Raw genomic sequence first — 19156 nt, forward strand, 5'->3', positions numbered from 1 at the left:
ACTCCCTCTCCCTTCTTGCAGAGGCAAGGCAATTTATCCTGCGGTTCTCAACCCAGGCTGCAAACTGCACATTAAAATCATCCCAGAGGCTTTCAAAGGCACCACCTCCAGGCTCTGCTCCCTAGAGAGCCTGACTAGAATGGTCTGGGGTGGGGCCCAAGCAATGATATCTTTTAAAAGCTCCCTAAGTGATTTCACTGCTTTGGAGTCAAGTACAGTCATGAGGCCCAAAAATCACAGCCCGGCAGATGTTCATGCAGCGACACAGGGCTGGTGAGAATAAGTGACTACTGCATGCTCAGACCTAAATGGGACATCGACATCACTCCTCTGGGGTTCAAGAAACATCCCAGAAGAGGGAGCAGAAAGAATTTAAGGACTAGAGGATGGGGAGTAGTGCTGTGGAGTATTGTCATCTAGACACAGCATGGTGTTGCACTCATGAACTCACAGCAGCTGTGGCTTCTTGCACAAGACTGAGCCTGACAACATTCCAGCATGGATGGTGGAGAAGCTTACAAGATCCCACTCCTCCTGAGGAGCTATTCACAGTTGAGAGTTGCTGAGGGAGAGGTGTAGCCACTGGAAAGTTACCCATATTCCAGTTAATAACCAACCCCCTCAGTCTGCATGCAGACACCCCTCACTTAATTCAGTGGGTCTTACGAAAGAGCAATAATGACTGAGAAGTGAAAGTAGGAACAGGACTGGTGGGAAATAACAAGGGGTTAATGGGAGTGGGGGGGTCAGAGAAGGCAATGGGGAGTATGATCCTGACATATTATGTAGGGCTTAGTGGTCAAAGCGCTTGGCTGCAAAGCCTAAAGACCTACGTCTGATTCCCTGGTACTCATGTGTTGCAGTCAGGTTCACATTTCTGGCAGAAATCATCTGACCAAGAGCAGCTTTTAGAGAAAAGGGGTTTATTTTAGCTTATACGCTCAAGGGGACACTCCACGATGGCAGGGAAAACGATGGCATGAGCAGAGGGTGGAAATCACACCCTGGCCAACATAAGGTGGACAATAGCAACAGGAGAGTGTGCCAAACACTGGCATGGAGAAACTGGCTATAACACTCATAACCCCACCACCAACAACAATACAGACTCCAGGTGTTAATTCCCAAATCTCCATCAGCTGGGAACCTAGCATTTAGAACACCTAAGTTTATGGGGGACACCTGAATCAAACCACCTTATTCTGTCCTTGGCCCCCATAACCATATATGATGTAAAATGCAATGCATTCATTCAACTTTCAAAGTTCCCATAGTTTTTATCAATCTTAATGATGTTCAAACATCCCCATAATCCAAGGTCTTTTAACTGAGCCATAATACCAAAACCAAACAAACATAATGGCACAGAATAAACATTCATTCTGCAAAAGATGGCATTATGCAAAGCAAAGAAATATTCAACCCAAACAAGTTTTAAACAGAGCAAACATCAAATTCTGTAGCTCCAAGTCCAACAACTCTAGCCAGTGACAAATCTCCAAGTCTGACAATTCTAACCAGCAACACGTTTCTGGAGTTCCAATTCCACTCCTCCAGCTAGGCTACTTACAGTCCTGGAAAAGTTACATCCAGGGCTGGCAGCTCTCCTTGGCAGCCATCTCATGGTCCCGGCATCTCCACTGGGTCTCCACTGCAACCCGTGGTTCATCCTTATGGCTCCATCACATCTCCATGCAGGCATCCAGCAAACCTGCTTCATACTGCCCATAGCCATTTCCAAAACACAAGACCGTGTTGCAAATTCAATGACCCTTTCTTTCCTGCATTTCTTATACTCCACAATACCAGGTAGTGCGCAAATTTGTTAATCCAGGGGGATATAAAGCAGACTTTGAAGAACGGGACACTCCTTTAGCATTCAGGCCCCTTCAAAAGACTGAAGCATTCAGCCGGGCATGGTGGCACATACCTTTAATCCCAGCACTCAGGAGGCAGAGGTAGGAGGATCACTATGAGTGCAAGGCCATTCTGAGACTACATAATGAGTTCCAGGTCAGCCAGGACTAGAATGAGACTCTCACCGTGAAAACAAAAAAATGAAAAAAAAAAAAACCCAAAAAACCAAAAAGACTGCATTCTTTCTGTTGTCCCATTGCAGGTCAGCTGGCCCAATCTCAATGGTTATAATCTCTCAATTGCAGCTGAACAGGCAGCAGTTTTTGCCTAAAGATTTCATTCTGTGCCATAACCCTTTGCTCACACAAATCCATTTCTACACAAAGCAAACCTGCACAACTTCTCAAGACATTGGTATAACAGCAAGCCTCTCACACAAACTGCTTCTAGCCCAGGCCAAGCAAAGCTCTTTCTCACCCTCACAAGCCAAACTTCACAGTCCATAGTTCTTACTGCATTCAGGTCTTTCAACTCTGACCAGAATAGCCCATCAAGCTATACTTACAGCACTGCAAGGTATCTCTTAGGCCAAGGTTTCAAATCCTTCCACATTCCTCTTGAAAATCAGCTCAAAAAGGCCAAAGCCACACAGTCAGATGTCTAGCAGCAAATAACACCACTCCTTGGTACCACTTTACTGTTGCAGTCAGGTTCACATTGTTGGCAGAAATCACCTGACCACGAGCAGCTTTTTGGAAAAAAGGGTTTATTTTGGCTTATAGAGTCAAGGGGAGACTCCACATGGTAGGGGAAATGATGGCATGATCAGAGGGTGGACATCATCTCCTGGCCAACGTAAGATGGATAACAGGAACAGAAGAGTGTCCCAAACACTGGCAAGGGGAAACTGGCTGTAGTACCCATAAGCCCATCCCCAACAATACACTGCCTGCAGCAGGTGTTAATTCCCAAATATCTATCAGCTGGGAACCTAGCACATTCAGAATGCCTAAGTTTATGGGGGACACCTGAATCAAACTACCACACTATGTAAGCCAGATGCACAAGATGGTGCATGCGTCTGGAATTCATTTGCAGTGGCTAGAGACCCTGACATGCCCATTCTTTCTCTCTACTTCTCTCTCTCTCTCTCAAATAAATAAAATATTTTTAAAAATACATTACATACATGTACGAACTTAACAAAAATAAAATCAAATATGATGGCAAAAAAAGAAACTGAGGTCAGAGGATTTGGATATGCAGAGAGCTCCACCTCCTTTCCTGGGCGCATGGAGCCAGGGAAGAGGACTACATTGACCTGGCAGAGCTCGGAGGAACTCATCACTGAAAGAGGTGTGGAAAATGATCTCACAAAGACACTCTGGGCTTGTCCTTTACTGGGGTCTAGCTCAGCAGAGACGAGGAGGCTGGGCCATCTCGAGGGTCAAGGACTAAGAGCAGGATTTGAGTTCTTGTTAGTCTTTGTGGGAGGAGGGGCAGGAAATTGTCTCCATGTTGGCCATCTCAGTGGGAGCTTCTAGAATCTTCTAAGATGGGCCACAGGCAGCTGTTTCACCTTAAGCAGAACAACCCTAGAACGCCCAGTGGAGTGAAGAGACTTCTGATTCCTGCGTGGTGACACCTCACTGCAGCTTCCCCACTTGCTGCCCTCCGCCGCTTCCTCACACAACCACGGCAGCTGTGCAACATCTCTGCGTTACTTCTAGACTGGGGGGGATAAGTCAGGCCCCCTAAGGAAAGGTGTGGCAGTTTGAACGTCTGTCCCCCACAGACTCAGATGTTTTATTAAAGCTTGTAACTCGGGGGTCTCCAGCTGCCTGGCTGGAGAAGGAGTCACTGGGGGCGGATCCTGGGGTCCAGCCCTAAGGTGGGTTTGAGGGTAGATCTGATTTTCACCTCAAATGTATGCAGAGAAGCTTGAGCTCTGGTGGAATCCCTGCTGCTTGTTCCCTGTTTGCGTTTGCTGCTTTTGGTTTTTGCTGGCTGTTTGGTTGTTTCTGTCTGTCTGTTTGGATGTGTGGAAGCAGTGTCTTCTGCCACTTATGGGACTTTCCTCCTCCCCCCACCGGATCTGTAAGCTTGGAATAAACCCTTTCTCCCCTAAAGTGTGCCTGGCTTCACCCAGCAACGTAGAAGCTGACCACAAAGAGAGGAAGTGTGTGTTTGGGATTCCAAAGGCCCAGCCAGCGTGGGCCAGGGCCGCCAGTCTGCCCAGTGGGCAGACTGTCATCACTCACTGGGTTCCTACTCGTGTCTGTATGTGGGACAGAGAGGGACGGCGGCCGTCACAGCAGGCCAGGACTCAGACCAGACGCAGCAAAATGAGGCTCTGGAGCCAATGGGCAGGAGAAGGAGGAAGGGATGGAGAAGGGGAACAAGAGGAAGGAGGGGGAGAGGGATAAGGAACGTGAGCGAGCACACCATGCACACTGCTGTTGAGCAGGACAGATTTGGGGTTCTTCATGAAGAATGTCGGGTACGTGCTCCACCTGTTTCTCCCTCGCATCTCCTTCCTACTTTTCAAAGAAATAAAACAACCTTGAAAATCCACCAAGCATTTGCTGTTTTTAGATTTTTTTTTCACTTTTATATTATTCAGCCTATGTGAGGCACTTAAGTCCACTTTTATTGTGTGTTCTATTTAATGGTAAATAATGGCACATAGCGCCAACATAATCCTGGTTATACCTGCATTCCATTTTTCAGTCAGCCTTCATGTCTTCAGACTAAATAATATGGCTTCAATTTGCATGCATTCCCCCCCAGGTTACTGCAAAAAGCGGGGGGGGGGGGACCTGTTTCGGTGCATTTGAAGTATGGAACAGTGATCATTTTAAATCACAGTCAATTGCTCAGCTTTTCACTTGAATAAAATTCAGGTACCATTTAGTTCACAAAGATAATTTGACTTCAAGATTTACAGCTGTGCCTCTCATCTACAGCAATGGCCCGCCATCTCCCAGACCCATTTCTTATCAGCCCTCAAGACCCACAAGGCAGCATTTAAAAGTGATGAATCAAGAATATGCTGGAAATAACTGCTGAATTAGAAAAATGCACTGGGAATCATTTGAAAACCAGGGAAAATGTATTAGACATTTCTCTTATAGTATCAGAAAAGGGCAGACAGCCATGGTGTCCCATGTCGAAAGTGCCTCTATGGGGCCATGTGTCTCAGGCCTGAATTCTCACCAGTCAGCAGATTGGAAGCCACTTTCCCGGGGAGTCCAGCCAAGTGGAGGCCCTGCCAGGAAACACCAACCCTTTCAATACTGCTGCAGTTTGGAGGTGAAGGGTCTCCCATAGGCTCATGTGTTTGAACACTTGCTTTCCAGTGGGTGGCGCTGTCTGGGGAGGTTGGAGGTTGTGCAGCTTTTGAGATACAGGGCCTGGCTAGCCAACACAGCACCAGTGTGATCCTCCAGGGGTCCAGCCCAGCCCTGCTTATGGGTCAGAGCCCAGTGCTGCCTCATCTGCACCTACCATAAGCTCCCATCACCGTTTCCCAAGTCTCCCCTCATGCCCAAGTCTAACCCCATGGTGGACTAATATTCTTTGAACCATGAGCCAAAATAAATCTCTCCCTTAAGTTGCTTCGGTCAGGTATTTTGTTTGGGTCCACATTTAGCATGATCACTCAGCAGGGCCCTATTGAACAGCACAAAGCTCATTTTTTTTTGTTTAGATTTTTTTTTTTTTTTTTTGGTGTGTATGTGTACATGTTTATTGCATGTGTGAGTACAGATCATTCTCCATCTTATATTTGAAACAGGGTCTCTCACCGAACCTGGAGCTCACTGATTTGGTTAGACTTGTGGGCCAGTAAGCTCCAGGGGACCTTCTGTCTCCACCTCCCCTTCCCTTTGTCACAGGTGTTCGTCTGCATGCCTGGCTTTGTGCATGGGTGCTGGGGAGCCAAACTCAGGTCCTCATGCTCTCCTGGCAAGCACTTCCCCGGCTGAGCCATCTCCCCAGGCTCTGAAAGGCCGGGTTTTGTACATGATCTGCAAGCCGTTAAATCATGTAAAATGAGGGCTGGCCATGTAGCTCAGTGGTAGAGCAACTGGCTCGCACCTGGGACACGTTAGGTTTGTAAAATAGGCAGTCATATTTGCTCCTACAAGGCTTACCTAAGCCTGGACAGGGAAATGTGCCCAGGGAGTCATAAATCTTCGGACAAGGATGTAGGGCAAATTTGCAATATTAGCCCTGGTGACTGAACCACATGGCTAGCATGCCAGGGGTAATGATGAACCCGGGTGAGTCGGTGGGAGGGTCTCTAAAAATGCAAGCTGGGGCTCTGCAGATCGGAATGCGTGGACTGAAGACCCTGGAAGGAGTTTTGCTTCTTGGAAGTTTTACCTTCTGCTCCCAAGTTAGTCTAAGGAAGGACATAGCAGCTGGAAAGCTGGTAACTGAAAGAAGTAAACACCATGATTTCTTCTGAAGGCCAATTTACATAAAAGCTACCTTTTTCTCTCCAAAGCTCCCTTGGCCAGCTAACTTCAGAGGCAACAGCAAAGAAGCCATTGATGAATTTGGCTAACTCATCCTCTCCTCTCTTCAGTGGGCCAGGACGCAGCGGAGTGCGTGCAGAGAACAGAATCCCAGGGTCCTCATGCCACGGGTGTGCCTAAGCGGTGGGGAGAGATAAAAAAGTGACCGCCGGTGGCTCCTAAAATGAGACCATCAGGAGACTCTGTGCCCTGGCGGGGTTCCTAGCCTGGCTGAGAACAAAGACAGAAGACTCAAGAGGCACAGGGCTACGCTCAACGTGACGGGGTGCAGACAGGGAGTGTTCAAGCACACAGGTCCACAGCACCTCGAAGGTCTGTGCTTATCTGAGCAAAAACAGCTACTATGAAACAGTTCCAGGGAAGGGAGGAAGCACGGTTTTACTGGGCTCATAATGAACAAAAAGTAAGTGGGGGTGTTGGCAAAGCCAGGAGTGATAGGGCTGGTGTTGCAGGCAGGTTTGTGTTGCTGTTAGAAATCACCCAACCAAGAGAAGCTTGTCAGAAAAAAAGGTTTATTTTGGGTTAAAGACTCGAGGGGAAGCTCCATGGTGGCAGGGAAAATGATGGCATGAGCAGAGAGGGTGGACATCACCCCCTGGCCCACATAAGGTGGACAACAGGAACAGGAAAGAGTGCCAAACACTGGCAAGGGGACACCGGCTATAAAACCCATAAGCCCACCCCCAATAATACACTGCCACCAGGTGTTAATTCCCAAATTTCCATCAGCTGGGAGCCTAGCAGTCAGAACACCTAAGTTTATGGGGGACACCCAAATCAAACCTCCACAGCCTGTAATCCCAGAACTCAGAAAGCTGAGACAGGAGGATTGCTATGAGTCCAAGGCCACCCTGGGCTACCTAGCAAGTACCAGGACAGCCAGGGCTACAGAGTAAAACTGTCACAAAAAAAATGGATGGAAATAGTCGGCAGGTCACATGGATGCTGGTCCCCTGCAACAGGCTGGAACACTTCAGTCCTCCAGTGGGGCACCTGAGCTCCTTCAAGGTGACAGAGTCACTTGCCATGGATGTAAGACAAGCAAGGACCTTGTCATGTAAGTGCCCTTCACACATCCATGACACATATGGCTGCACGCTCACGTCTGAACACGCACACACCCCCAAAATAAAAATACAAAGTGACGAGTCCTAACCACAGCCCCATGTACCTTGAGGGGCAACCTGCACGGGCATCAAGGCAGGCCCACGGACAGTGTGGCACAGCAGCCAGGATTGTGCCAAACAGGGACAACAGAACAGTACAGTGTGGACACAGAGCAGCATTCAGTCCACACCCAAGGGGTCGCCACAAGAAGGGTCCTCCGGCTCAGATGGGCAACAGAGTCAAAGCTAGTGGGATGGCAGGACCATCTCTTCAGGAAGAGAAGGGGGTATCCTCAGGAGGAGGAGATTTTTTTTTTCCTCGAGGTAGGGTCTCACTGTAGCCAATGCTGACCTGGAATTCACTATGTAGTCTCAGGGTAGCCTTGAACTTATGGTGATCCCCCTACCTCTGCCTCCTGAGTGCTGGGATTAAAGGTATGCGCCACCACACCCAGCTACAGAAGAGATGTTTTAAAGGGAAGCTTCTAGAAACACTGGAGTAAGCAAGCATTAAGAACAAATCTGGGGCTGGAGAGATGGCTTAGCGGTTAAGCGCTTGCCTGTGAAGCCTAAGGACCCCGGTTCGAGGCTCGGTTCCCCAGGTCCCACGTTAGCCAGATGCACAAGGGGGCGCACGCGTCTGGAGTTCGTTTGCAGAGGCTGGAAGCCCTGGCGCGCCCATTCTCTCTCTCCCTCTATCTGTCTTTCTCTCTGTGTCTGTCGCTCTCAAATAAATAAATTAAAAAATTTAAAAAAAAAGAACAACTCTGGGGCTGGAGAGATGGCTTAGTGATTAAGGCATTTGCCTGCAAAACCAAAGGACCCAGGTTTGATTCCCCAGGACCCACGTAAGCCAGATACACAGGTGGCCCACACATCTGGAGTTCATTTGCAGTGGCTGGAGGCCCTGGCGTGCCCATTCTCTGTCTTTTTCTGTACTTGCTTCTATCTCTCTCTCTGTAAAAAAATATATTTTTTATAAAAGAATAAATCCAGCCAGTGTGACTGTAGAGACCTGTGATACCAGCTACTCAGGAGGCCAAGGCAGGTTTACAGGCAACTTACTGAGACCTTGTCTCAAAAGGTTAATACAAAAACATAAAAGAAATAAATAAATAAAAGTTAAGGAGAGGACTGCGGACGTAACTGAGCAGTAGAGCACTTCTCTAGCATGTAAGGTCTGAAGTTTAATTCCCAGTATTGCCAAAAAGAAAATAATAATAATAATAGGTCTGAAGCACACAGTCAGACTTCCCTGTAAGTCATGTGTACCTCTTGAGTCACCAGGACCACTACCCAAACTGCTCTTGGGTAGCTGCTGGCTCTGAGCTATGAGCCAGTATCAACCTGTTATTACTGGGAGGTCCCTGGCCTGTGCCTTATCAAAGGAAAACCAGGACATCAAGACTAAGGGAGAAGGATTTATGGACAGTGTTGGGGAAAACTGGAGACGGCAAAATTCATAGTTACCTTCTTAAGGTGTCACCCTGGGCTGCGCAGTCTTTGTTGGAATGTGTGCACATGTGTGCCTGGCTACATCATAGCTTTTAATGAAGATAAAGGAAATTTGTTTAAACAAAATAAATGATTAGTGTCCACTGCCAAAGTGTACACCAGACAGTTTTGAAAAGCAATCGTCATGCTTCCCATTGAGAGACACCACCCTGGGTTGAGTGTGGCCTGATGTCCCTGAGAGAGGAGGATGGGACCTGTTTTCCCAACTGCTTTCTTGGCAAATGACAAGGCAGAAAACGCAGCAATCAGCTCAGCCCGCCCGAGGTTGGCCCAGAATGTCCAAGAGGCCTGGGCTCGAAGGACTGTTTTCAGCCACAGATCAACTTAGTCTGTATTCAAAAGGGCTGCCAATCTGGCAGTTCTCAAGAACCATAAATAAGCTTTTTTTTTTTTTCAAGCCCAAACAAACTATAAGGAAATCCTGCATTCTGAAACAAAAGGCATAAAAGCTAAGTCAAAATCCCCCGCTGCTATTGTCTCCTCCTCGGCCAGGATGCAAGCAGTTGCCTTGGGAGAAAGATAACATGAAAGGGGTCATAATTGCAGGGCAAGACTCCAGAGCCCATGAAAACAGGACAGAAAAAAAAAAAAAAAAAAAGCAAGGAAGGAGTGTTCTGTGTTTTCAGCTGCTGGGGAGGGGTGGGGTGAAAAAGAGCAACTCTCTCATGAACTTGAACTTGACAAAGAACCGGGAAGGGGGTCATGGTGAGAAAGAGCACTAGGGTGCATGGAACACCTTCAAGAAAAACATGATTGTGGAGAGAGAGAAAAGACAGAGGGATGTCATGCCAGGCAAAGGTACCGCGGGGGTGGGCGGGAAGAGCGTGCGTTTATATAAATGTTTTGTGTGGAGGAATGAGGGGGTGAGTATGAAAAAATGAGAAAGTGATCTTAGAAGAGAGAAGCAGATCCAAAGTTCTAATTAGCTGAGCTCTTAAACTGCTTTACAAATTATTAATACTGCCAAGAAAAATGAAGATAAGGGGCAAGGATAACTGGGAAATGATGACGCTATCGGCTGCGCACCATTGGTGAGGAGGGCCTAGGGGTGATTGAGAGACATTGAGAACATGAAAGTAGCAGGTCAAAGCAGCATTTTGGGTAGGACTGAAGAATTTACAGCACCACGAACAATTTAGCTTTTCTTGATTCTCTCTCTCTCTCTCTTTGAGACAAGGGCTCATGGATCTCAGGCTGGCTCAAAGTCACTATGTAGTCAAGGATGTCCTTGAACTCCCCATTTTCCTGTCTCTACTCCTGGAGTGCTGGTAATATAAGTGTGCACCATCATACCAGGCTTATTTGGTGCTGAGGATTAGACCCAAGCTTTATGCATACTAGGCAAACACTCTGACCACTGAGCTACACGCCCAGCTCATGACTTAACTTTTCCTAAGCAACCAGGATATAAAGGGAACTATGAATAGCATGTTAAGATCATATGGATATCATAGTAACCCTATATGTCCACTGTTGTCACATTCTTACATCATTTAAAGTCTGCCCTTTACCTCCTATTTTGGTAGCAATGTGGCAGGACTGACAAGAGCCAAAGAGAGTTTAAAACTCTTTTGGGCATGAAAAGGAAACAAACTCCCACCCCCAACTGAAAGCGAAGGAAGAGAAGGATGAGGAGAGATAGAAAGATGAAGGGGAAGGAGGAGGAAAAGAAAGCAGAAACATTCGGGAAATCCAGAGAATTGTTGGAGATGTAACGTAAAGTCAGGGCTGGGTAGATTGCTCACTGGCTAAAGGCACTTGCTTGCACAGCTTGCCCTCTGGGATTCAGCTTCCCCAACACCCATGTAAAGCCAGATACAAAGAGTGGCACATGCATCTGTTGCTCATTTGTAGCAGCAAGAAACCCTGGTGTGTCCATACATAGACACACACACACATGCAAATAAATAAACATTCAAAAGATAGTCCAAGTCAGTGACTAGATTAAATCTCATTTTTCTCAAATTCAGATGAGAGAGAGAGAGAGAAAGGGAATAAGAGGAGGAAGAGAAGAGAAGAGAGGGAAGAAGGAAGACAGAGGGAGGGAAGGTTGTGGTAGAGTCTCAGGTGTCAGAGAGTCTTCCAGAGAGGCAGAACTGCTTGCTTTAGGAGCCATTTTGGAAGTAGACCTTGTCTGTGTTCATCACATATCTGGGAGTTTTCTAGCCATTTTTCTCCTCTGAGTTACACTCAGATAGAACCTGAACACCAAGCAAGTCATTTTCCCAACCCTCATCCCAAACCAACTTCAGAAGTGTAAGGTTCAGGAGTGACCCAGACCACTGAGGCAAAGATGAAAGCTCAAGAGCGGAGCAGTGGACTTTGAGATTACAGATAGTGTGCTGAATAGAACCCTTCAGTTGGGGGAAGGTGAGGGAGGATAGGAACTCTTTGTACTTTACATTAGCCATAGGGCGGGAGACCAGAGTGACCAGGTGAGAGATAAGGGGGCAGGAAACCTAGACCTGGGGCCTTGTTAGGCAAGGAAGGGATAATGGCTGGGCGGTTCCTTGAGGAATGTGTATAACCCACTTCCTTATGTTTGTTGCCCTCCAGCTGTCCTCGGTGACTCCATTTTGTCCTGACCTAACAAGAAGGGCTGATGCTACCCTTTGTGGTCGAGTCTCTATCTGACCCTTACCGGGACTGTGTGGTGCCCAGGAGAGAGGAAAAGTGACATGTCCTACCCTTTTTTGTTTTGAACCTGGGTTCCTAGGCTTCGCAGGCATGTGCCTCGACCACTAAGCCATCTCTCCAGCCCTGTTTTTGTTTTTAGTTTTTTGGGTTTTTTTTTTTTTTGAGGTTTTTTTTAGAGTCTCACTCTAGCTCAAGCTGACCTGGAATTCACTAGGTAATCTCAGGGTGGCCTCAAACTCAGAGCAATCCTCCTAGCTCTGTCTCCTGAGCACTGAGATTAAAGGTGTGTGCCACCTTGCCCAGCTCCCTGTTTTTGTTTTTATACATAGACCAGACCAAGGCAGACATGCAAGTTTGTAGGCAAGAGAGGAGCAGGGGTTAGCCAACACCCCACAGCTCACTAGTGTCCCTTGCTGGATCAAGCCTCTCCCCCGCAGGACTGTGCCATGTCCCAGATTGGTCTCCAGTGTTCCCCCAAAGCTCCCGCCCTGCACACATGGCAGGGTCTCATGGCATCTGTCGCTCATTGGGGGCCACCCGACCCTGAAGCATGGTTAAGGTGGGCATCTTTGTTCTGCCTGCTCTGCTGAGCCAGTGGATCAATGGCAGGGGAGAAAGAAGAGACCATGCCCAGAACAGCCTCTTCTGGGCTGCCTCAGCCTTGGTCAGGAAGTGGGGGGGGTGTCATCTGGCATTCGGTGAAGGCCTTAGTTGTTCCTTATGAAGTAATAACTGTAAATGGGCTGCGCTGGCCTGCTTGTGAGAAGATGACCCAGGTTGAATTTGAAAGGCGGAGGCACTATATCAACAAAGAAAAGCGATAAGCAGAGGCCCTTTCTCTGAGCTGCCGCTTCTGATGGTGGACCTCAGAGATCAGCTTTATATCTCTGCAGATTGGTGTGTTTTTATGACAACTATTTCCATAGCAACCAGGTGTCCAGACACTAAATGAATCTCAAGGCTATTCGATCTCAGCTCCGGGGGGGGAGGGGAGCCCCTCTCACTGCTGGCTCCTCCTGTGTGGCAGGAGACAAAGACTTCCTCCCCAGGCCAGCTGGGGGTGAGGAACAGCAAGACGGGGGTTGGTGTGTGCTTTGTCATCTTGATCGACAACCCAGAAGAGAGGGAAAAGAGGAGAGGAGATGTCCATGGTGGGTAAGATGCTTGCCCTACCTGAGTGTAGATCCCCAAGACCCACATAAAATGCTGGGTGTGTTGGCACACACAGAAAAGGGAGACAGGGAAAGCCTGAAGCTAGCTGACTAGCTGGTTGAACTGGGCTGGTGAGCTCTGCTTTCAGCACGAGACCCTGTCTCCACAAACAAGGTGGAGAGCGACCGAAGAAGACCCTTCCTACCCCCCCCCCCGCCCCGCGTGTTGACCTCTGGCCTCCATTTGCACACACACATATGCACGTGCACCCACATACATGTGCACTCCATGCATGGACACACATACACCCATGCAGAACATTCACAGTGCAGCTACAATGGAAGGCCTGGCAGGTAGCTCGGAGGTTGGAGAAAGGACACAGCTGCTCGGGAAAGCACAGCCGACTGAGAAATTGTCCTGGAAAGCCCCAGTTTGGCAATCTGGGGGTTCTGTTGCAACAGCAAAAGGGAAGAGATTCACAAGACAGAATAAGTTTGGGCAGTCAAGACAGAAATCACAAAACAGCACCGAGTGAGGGCTGGGCGGGCAAGAGCAGAGCAGAGTGGCTGAGCTGTGCTTAGGCCCTGGTTGGGGACAAAAGTGCCCCCCTGCCCTGGCTGCCAAAGAGAGAAGATGGGGGCGATCCATGGCTCCCTGTCCTCTAAGGTGGCACACAGTCACCACATGGCAGCTATCCAAGGTCATACAGTTCTCTTCCCAAGGTCATTGTTGCCGGTTTGGGGCCCAGCCTTCACAGTCACGTCCATCAAAGCCACCGGAGTCCCCTACCTGGATGGGGACTGACAGAGGCTTCTCTTGATTTGCAATGATACCCTGTGGACCATTTGGTCAAGGAGGACAGCCACCACCATGTGTCAGACAACACTAGGAAGGAAGGCGTGACAACCGTGCCAACGCGGACAACGTGACCAAATGGAAGACAGGGGCATGCACTTGGAACCCCAGGAATAAACTTCTAGAAGGGCTCCGAAATAGACTGCACATGGCCTTTGGGAGGGCACACCCTTCCCTGCCATAATCTAAACCAGAGCCAGAGGATAAGGAGGAGGGTATGAGGCTGGGGAGAAGGTTGTGGGCATGAGCCTTACATCCTCCCCCCACCCTCCCCTCCCCACTGCGCTTAGGGGAGACTTCAAACATGTGGTTGGGCTGTGGGTCCCACACTTCGGTGTTTCTTGCAGGAAGCTGTTCTCGAAGGAAAGCCAGGGGTTAAGTCAGTAACTGCCAATGTGTCTGGCAACAAAATAAAAGGAAACCACATTCACCATGAATGAAGGAGGAAGCAGGAGGAAGGTATTATTTTTCTCTTTCTTTTTTTAAAGCATGAGTAAGATCCTCAATATGTTTGAGATTATTTGGCAAATTCTTTGAAAAGGACCCTCAGTCACTAACCGGCCGATCATGGACACGGAAACCACAATCTTCCCACCACCCTCCCCTCCCGGACCCTAGACACAACAGCTCAGGCCTCGTGGAGGCCTCGGTTTAACCGTTAACAATTCGTAAATGTCCTAGGCCTCCACCTGAGAAGGCTAGAGCTCACGTGTCAGTAGAAAATCCTATTTTTCCTCTGTTCTGACGCAGAGGTTTTGATGTGTTGCCAGGTTTAGGGGAAATTCTGGAAACAACCTTTGCAGCTGAGCAGCAGGGGCCAGCTAGGTGGGTGTCGCATGAAGGTGTCCTAGAGATTCAGGCTGAGCAGTGCCTGGGGGACTGAACTGGCCGGACAAAAGCAATCCAAAAAGGCAATGCAAAACATGAGCCAGCCTACTGTCCCTGCTGCCCCTGAGGCCAGCCAGCCCGCCCGCAGGAGCGGCGTTAACCCTCCAGGACCTGCTGGGGTCCACTGTGGAAACACAAGAACCAAAGGCACCTTCACTGGCCCCGCCAGACAGGCGAAACAGTGGACTGAAATTCACCCTAGCAAGTCTTCTTTCCCCTTTGCTGAGCGCTCCTAGCTCCCCTGAGCACTGCGGTAATTAATCCAAGGGAAGTAAGATCTCCTCATCAAGTCCCAGCATCTCCTCCTATGAGCTGTGTGCATCGGAAGTCAATGGCAGGAAGCTCACTTTTCCATGCTTATGCACACGAAGATGCAAGTGATTTTCTTATTTTAAAAAATATTTTATTCATTTATTTATTTGCAAGCAGAGAGAGACAGACACAGAATGGGTGTGCCAGGATCTCTGGCCACCGCAAACGAACTCCAGATGCACGCGCCACTTCGTGTATCTGGCGCCAACGATTTTCTGCTACAGATTGCCAAGGTTTTTGGTGTGTGTTTATGCATGCTTGTGTGTACATGTGTGAAGACCAGCGGTCAATATGATGTCGGATGTCTTCCTTTATCACTCTCCACTTGATTTATTGAGGCAGAGTCTCTCATCTGAACCCACAGCTTACTGATTTTTCTAGTCTGACTAACCAGCTTGCTTCAAGGATGTCCTGTCTCAATCTTCCAAGCTCTGGGATGACAGCCCGGCCGCCACACCCGCCCTGTATGTTCATGAGTGCTGGGGATCCAACCTCCAATCCTCACGTTTACATAGCAAGTGCGTCATCCACTGAGCCATCTTCCCAGCCCCAGATTGCCAGCTTGTGTGGGATTTCTGAAAAGCACACATCTGGCCAACTCTTGTTTATATTTGAGAAATGGTTTTGTTTTGTACCCCAGGCTAACCTCAAACTTGCAGCAATTCCCCTGCCTCAGCCTCTCAAGTACAAAATGTCTGACATGATTGCACGCTCAGCTCAGCTAGTTGCTGTGAATCTCCCGGGGCTGGTATGTGTGGGGGGTGGGGGGGAGACTGGCAGAAGACTGGCTGGGCTGGGTGACAGACAGTTGTGACAGGGACAGAAGCAGAGTGGCAGCTCATGTAGTCGGAGGACTGATGGAGGAGGATTTTGGGGTAGGCAGCTGCTGTCCACTGACTGCTGGCTCACTTCCTGCTTCATACATCTTTCATGAAAGAGGATTTAGTGCTTTGGGGAAGGGAAGGCTGGATTGAACAGATCCCAGAACCCATGCGTATGTGATCGCACCCACACCTAGAATCCTTCTTAGCTGAAGAGGGTGCAGGGAGAAAGGGTCAGAAGCCACTGGTGTGCTTCAAACCAACCAACCCCAGATACAAACACAAGTCATCCTTCAAGTCACCAGAAACCAAACATGGTAGCAAACGCCCATCATCCAGCTGCCTGGGAGCTTGAGGCAGGAGGATTGCAAGTTCAAGACCTGCCTGGGCTACAGAGTGAATCCAAAGTCAGCCTTGGCAATTTAGTGTGATCCTGTCGCAAAATAACAAGTAGAATATGATCTGGGGATGTAGCCCAGTGGTAGAGCTCTTGCCTAGCACACGCAAGACGCTGCCTTCAATCCCTAGTATAATTTTATTTAAAAGCCGCCAGAATCCGGGACAGACATTGCATTGAGATTTCTCTTTAAAAACTTATAAATGAACTGAGCTAGTCTGGGATATACAGGGAGACCCAGTCTCAAAATGAATAAATAACTAATACAAATAAGATAAATTAAAGGGAGACCACTAAAAAAAGGCAGCAGCTCTCCCCAACAAGGTCAGCAACTTCCCGTCAGAGTCTCTGGTACCAGTATATCACGCTATGACCCCTATAATAATAAGAAGAGGTCCCTTGCGCAGAGGCCCCACCCAAGGATGCTATCACATAGCCAGTGTGAACTCCTGCCTGCAGACTAAGGAGGGGGAGCCAAGCGCCTGGCCCTGGGCAACCTTCTGCAGCCAGCATGGGCCTGCGGAGCCCATTTCAACTCCCGAGTGATTCATGAATCAGAGGGGGGCAGGGTGGGGGGGCAGGACCATTTGTGCAGTCGGCAAACCTCGATTCCTTTCATGAACCCAGCCGGCAGTTGCATAACACTGGCCTGCGTTTGCTAGTTTAAACCAGTCTTTTCGGAAGCTGCTTTTGGCTTTGAGTCACTTACCTATTTTCCTTCTGGAAGGGGAAAAAAACACAAGACATACGATTGTGTGTCCAGCGGTCTCAGTGGGTAACTTCATGCCCTTTGTAGTGTGTGTGTGTGTGTGTGTCGGTGTGTGCATGTGTAACAAACAATGCACAACCAGCCTTGGGCCCTTTAAACTTGAATGGGAGCCAAGTTCATGCCTCAGTAGAGTTTCTTAAGGAAAGGCAAGATGGGGCGGTTGGAAGCCACCACATCTCTGCGAGGGCTGATTACAGCCTGCTAAGGAAAATGAGATTTTTTATCTCACAGGAATTCAGTTATAAAAATAAAACACAGCGTCTGGCTTGATTCAGCTAAATGTGCAAGCACCGGGGGTGTTTTTGATTTAACAGAAAGGCTGGACAAAAGGGATGACCTAAAACGGTGCATTTAAGGGGAGAGGGGGAGACTGCAGGAAGTGAGTAGGCGTGTGTGTGTGTGTGTGTGTGTGTGTGTGTGTGTGTGAGAGAGAGAGAGAGAGGGGGGGGGGGGGAGAACTGGAGGGCTAGGCTAGGGTGGAGGGAGGTGGAGCAGAGAAAAAGCCACCCTGCTGGCACGTGAATGCAGAGGGTGATGTCACTAGAGCAGTTGGAGCTGAGGGGAGAAAAACAACTCGAAGCTGTGCTAATCCCGTTTGCTGCCCTGAAGGGAATGGCCGCCCGCCAAGGCAGGGAGTTCTGGGAAACCATATAAGGGTGCCAAACAAGCTTAGCCGCCAACATTAGGAGCCGACAGCTTTGTTCTTTGTTACCTGGCTGCCCGCCAGAGGCCTCATTTCAGCTCTGTGGCATGATTACCCTGGCCAGCCGCCAGCCTGCGCTCAGAGCTCCTTTTCTTCTCCCGGAGCCTCCCCCTCCTCTTCGGTCCCTTTGCCAAACAAGCAGCGGTTACCATGGCAGTGGAAAGGAAAGTTTAAAAAAAAAAAATACAACAAAGTAGAGAGGCACGCCTTTATCCAGATGTGCCCCAGAAGCAGAAAAAAAAAAAAAAAAAGAGAAGCTGACCCTACCCATCAGGTCATCAAGCAGGAAGACACAGCCAGGCTGGGTGGCTGTCACCTGGGCCAGAGGATCAGGGGGCGCTGCCGGCAGGGAGGGAGGGAGGGAGGGAGCCAGGCTGGCCCCAGGCCTTGCTTTCCTTCCCTCCCTCTCTTCCTGAAGCATTGTGCAGTGCGTAATGCAAAACGGAAAATGTCATGCTTTCCACTGGCAGAGCGTCCGCGGCTTAGAGAAGCTCCAGAAACGCTGAACACTGGAACATGAAAGAAGGCAGGCAGGGAGGGGAGGGGTGGTCTCAGGGTCCCCTGGACCCCAAGGTGAACCCAGAGAGGAAGTGCCAGCTATGGCCACCACCACCGGAAGGGGGTAGGGAGGGCTCCGTTGGCTGCTGGAATGCAGTCCAGGGACAAGCCAGGCTCAGTGATTCTATGTGCATGGGAGCCCAGTGGCCCAGTCTGGGCCCTAGGTCCCTTTTCACACGTGGAGAAGCACCCAGTAGTTTTAGTTTACAAGGAGGCTCTGGGGAAAGTCCAGTGTATTATTTTAACTACTTCATTTTTCACCTGCTGAGAAGGTGGAACCTCTCCTGGGAAGCGACAGGTTGTAATCAAGACCGAGTCCCCAGGCCAGGCACATAGCTGACTGGTTTCCTAGGCGAAGGCTGCTTAAAAGTGAGGGCCCTGTTGCCAGTTTTCCCCAGCTGCAAAAATCTACTGCCCCTCACCCTCAGTGGCTTAACAGGGTTCCCTGAAAGGCCTCTTCAAGAGTCTGACTTGGGTGCCAAAGGCCTGGTGGCAGATGCCGCCGTAAGGTCTGGGGTGCCGCCCTGTACGACACACAGCTGACCATCACTATGGACTTCAGCAGGACTCTGCGCTACCCAGGCTCCCCAAAAGCCCTCCAGAGCCTGTAGCTTGGCTTCCTGTGCAGGGAGAGGAGTAGAGCTGCCAAGAAGGATACGGCTCAAGGTCAGGAGGGAAAAGCTGGCAAGTCGGAGACAGATCCCAGAACCCCCTGCGCCTGTTCCATCCTTCTTTTATCCCAGGCCCAGGCTGCCTCTTCGGGAGGAGTGCCAGGCTAAGAGCGGGTTGTTTACTGTGTTCAGCAAGCAGGGGTCACGGGAGGAGGGGTGGCGATCGGTCCCTGTGGGGAGTCTTGTGAGCGCGGCAGGTACTCACGCCCACCCTGCTCGTCTTGGTCTCCTGTGGACCTGTCTGCACACTGGCTGTCACCCATGCTGAGGACAAGGCTGCAGAGAGCGGGCTCTGGCACAGAGACAGTGCAAAGGGGACGTCAGCCTTGCTCCCCCCGAGAGAATGATTCCTCCAAGGAGGCTGGTGGGAGCTT

The sequence above is a fragment of the Jaculus jaculus genome, chromosome 5, assembly GCF_020740685.1.
Source record: "Jaculus jaculus isolate mJacJac1 chromosome 5, mJacJac1.mat.Y.cur, whole genome shotgun sequence".
NCBI classification, from domain to species: Eukaryota; Metazoa; Chordata; class Mammalia; order Rodentia; family Dipodidae; genus Jaculus; species Jaculus jaculus.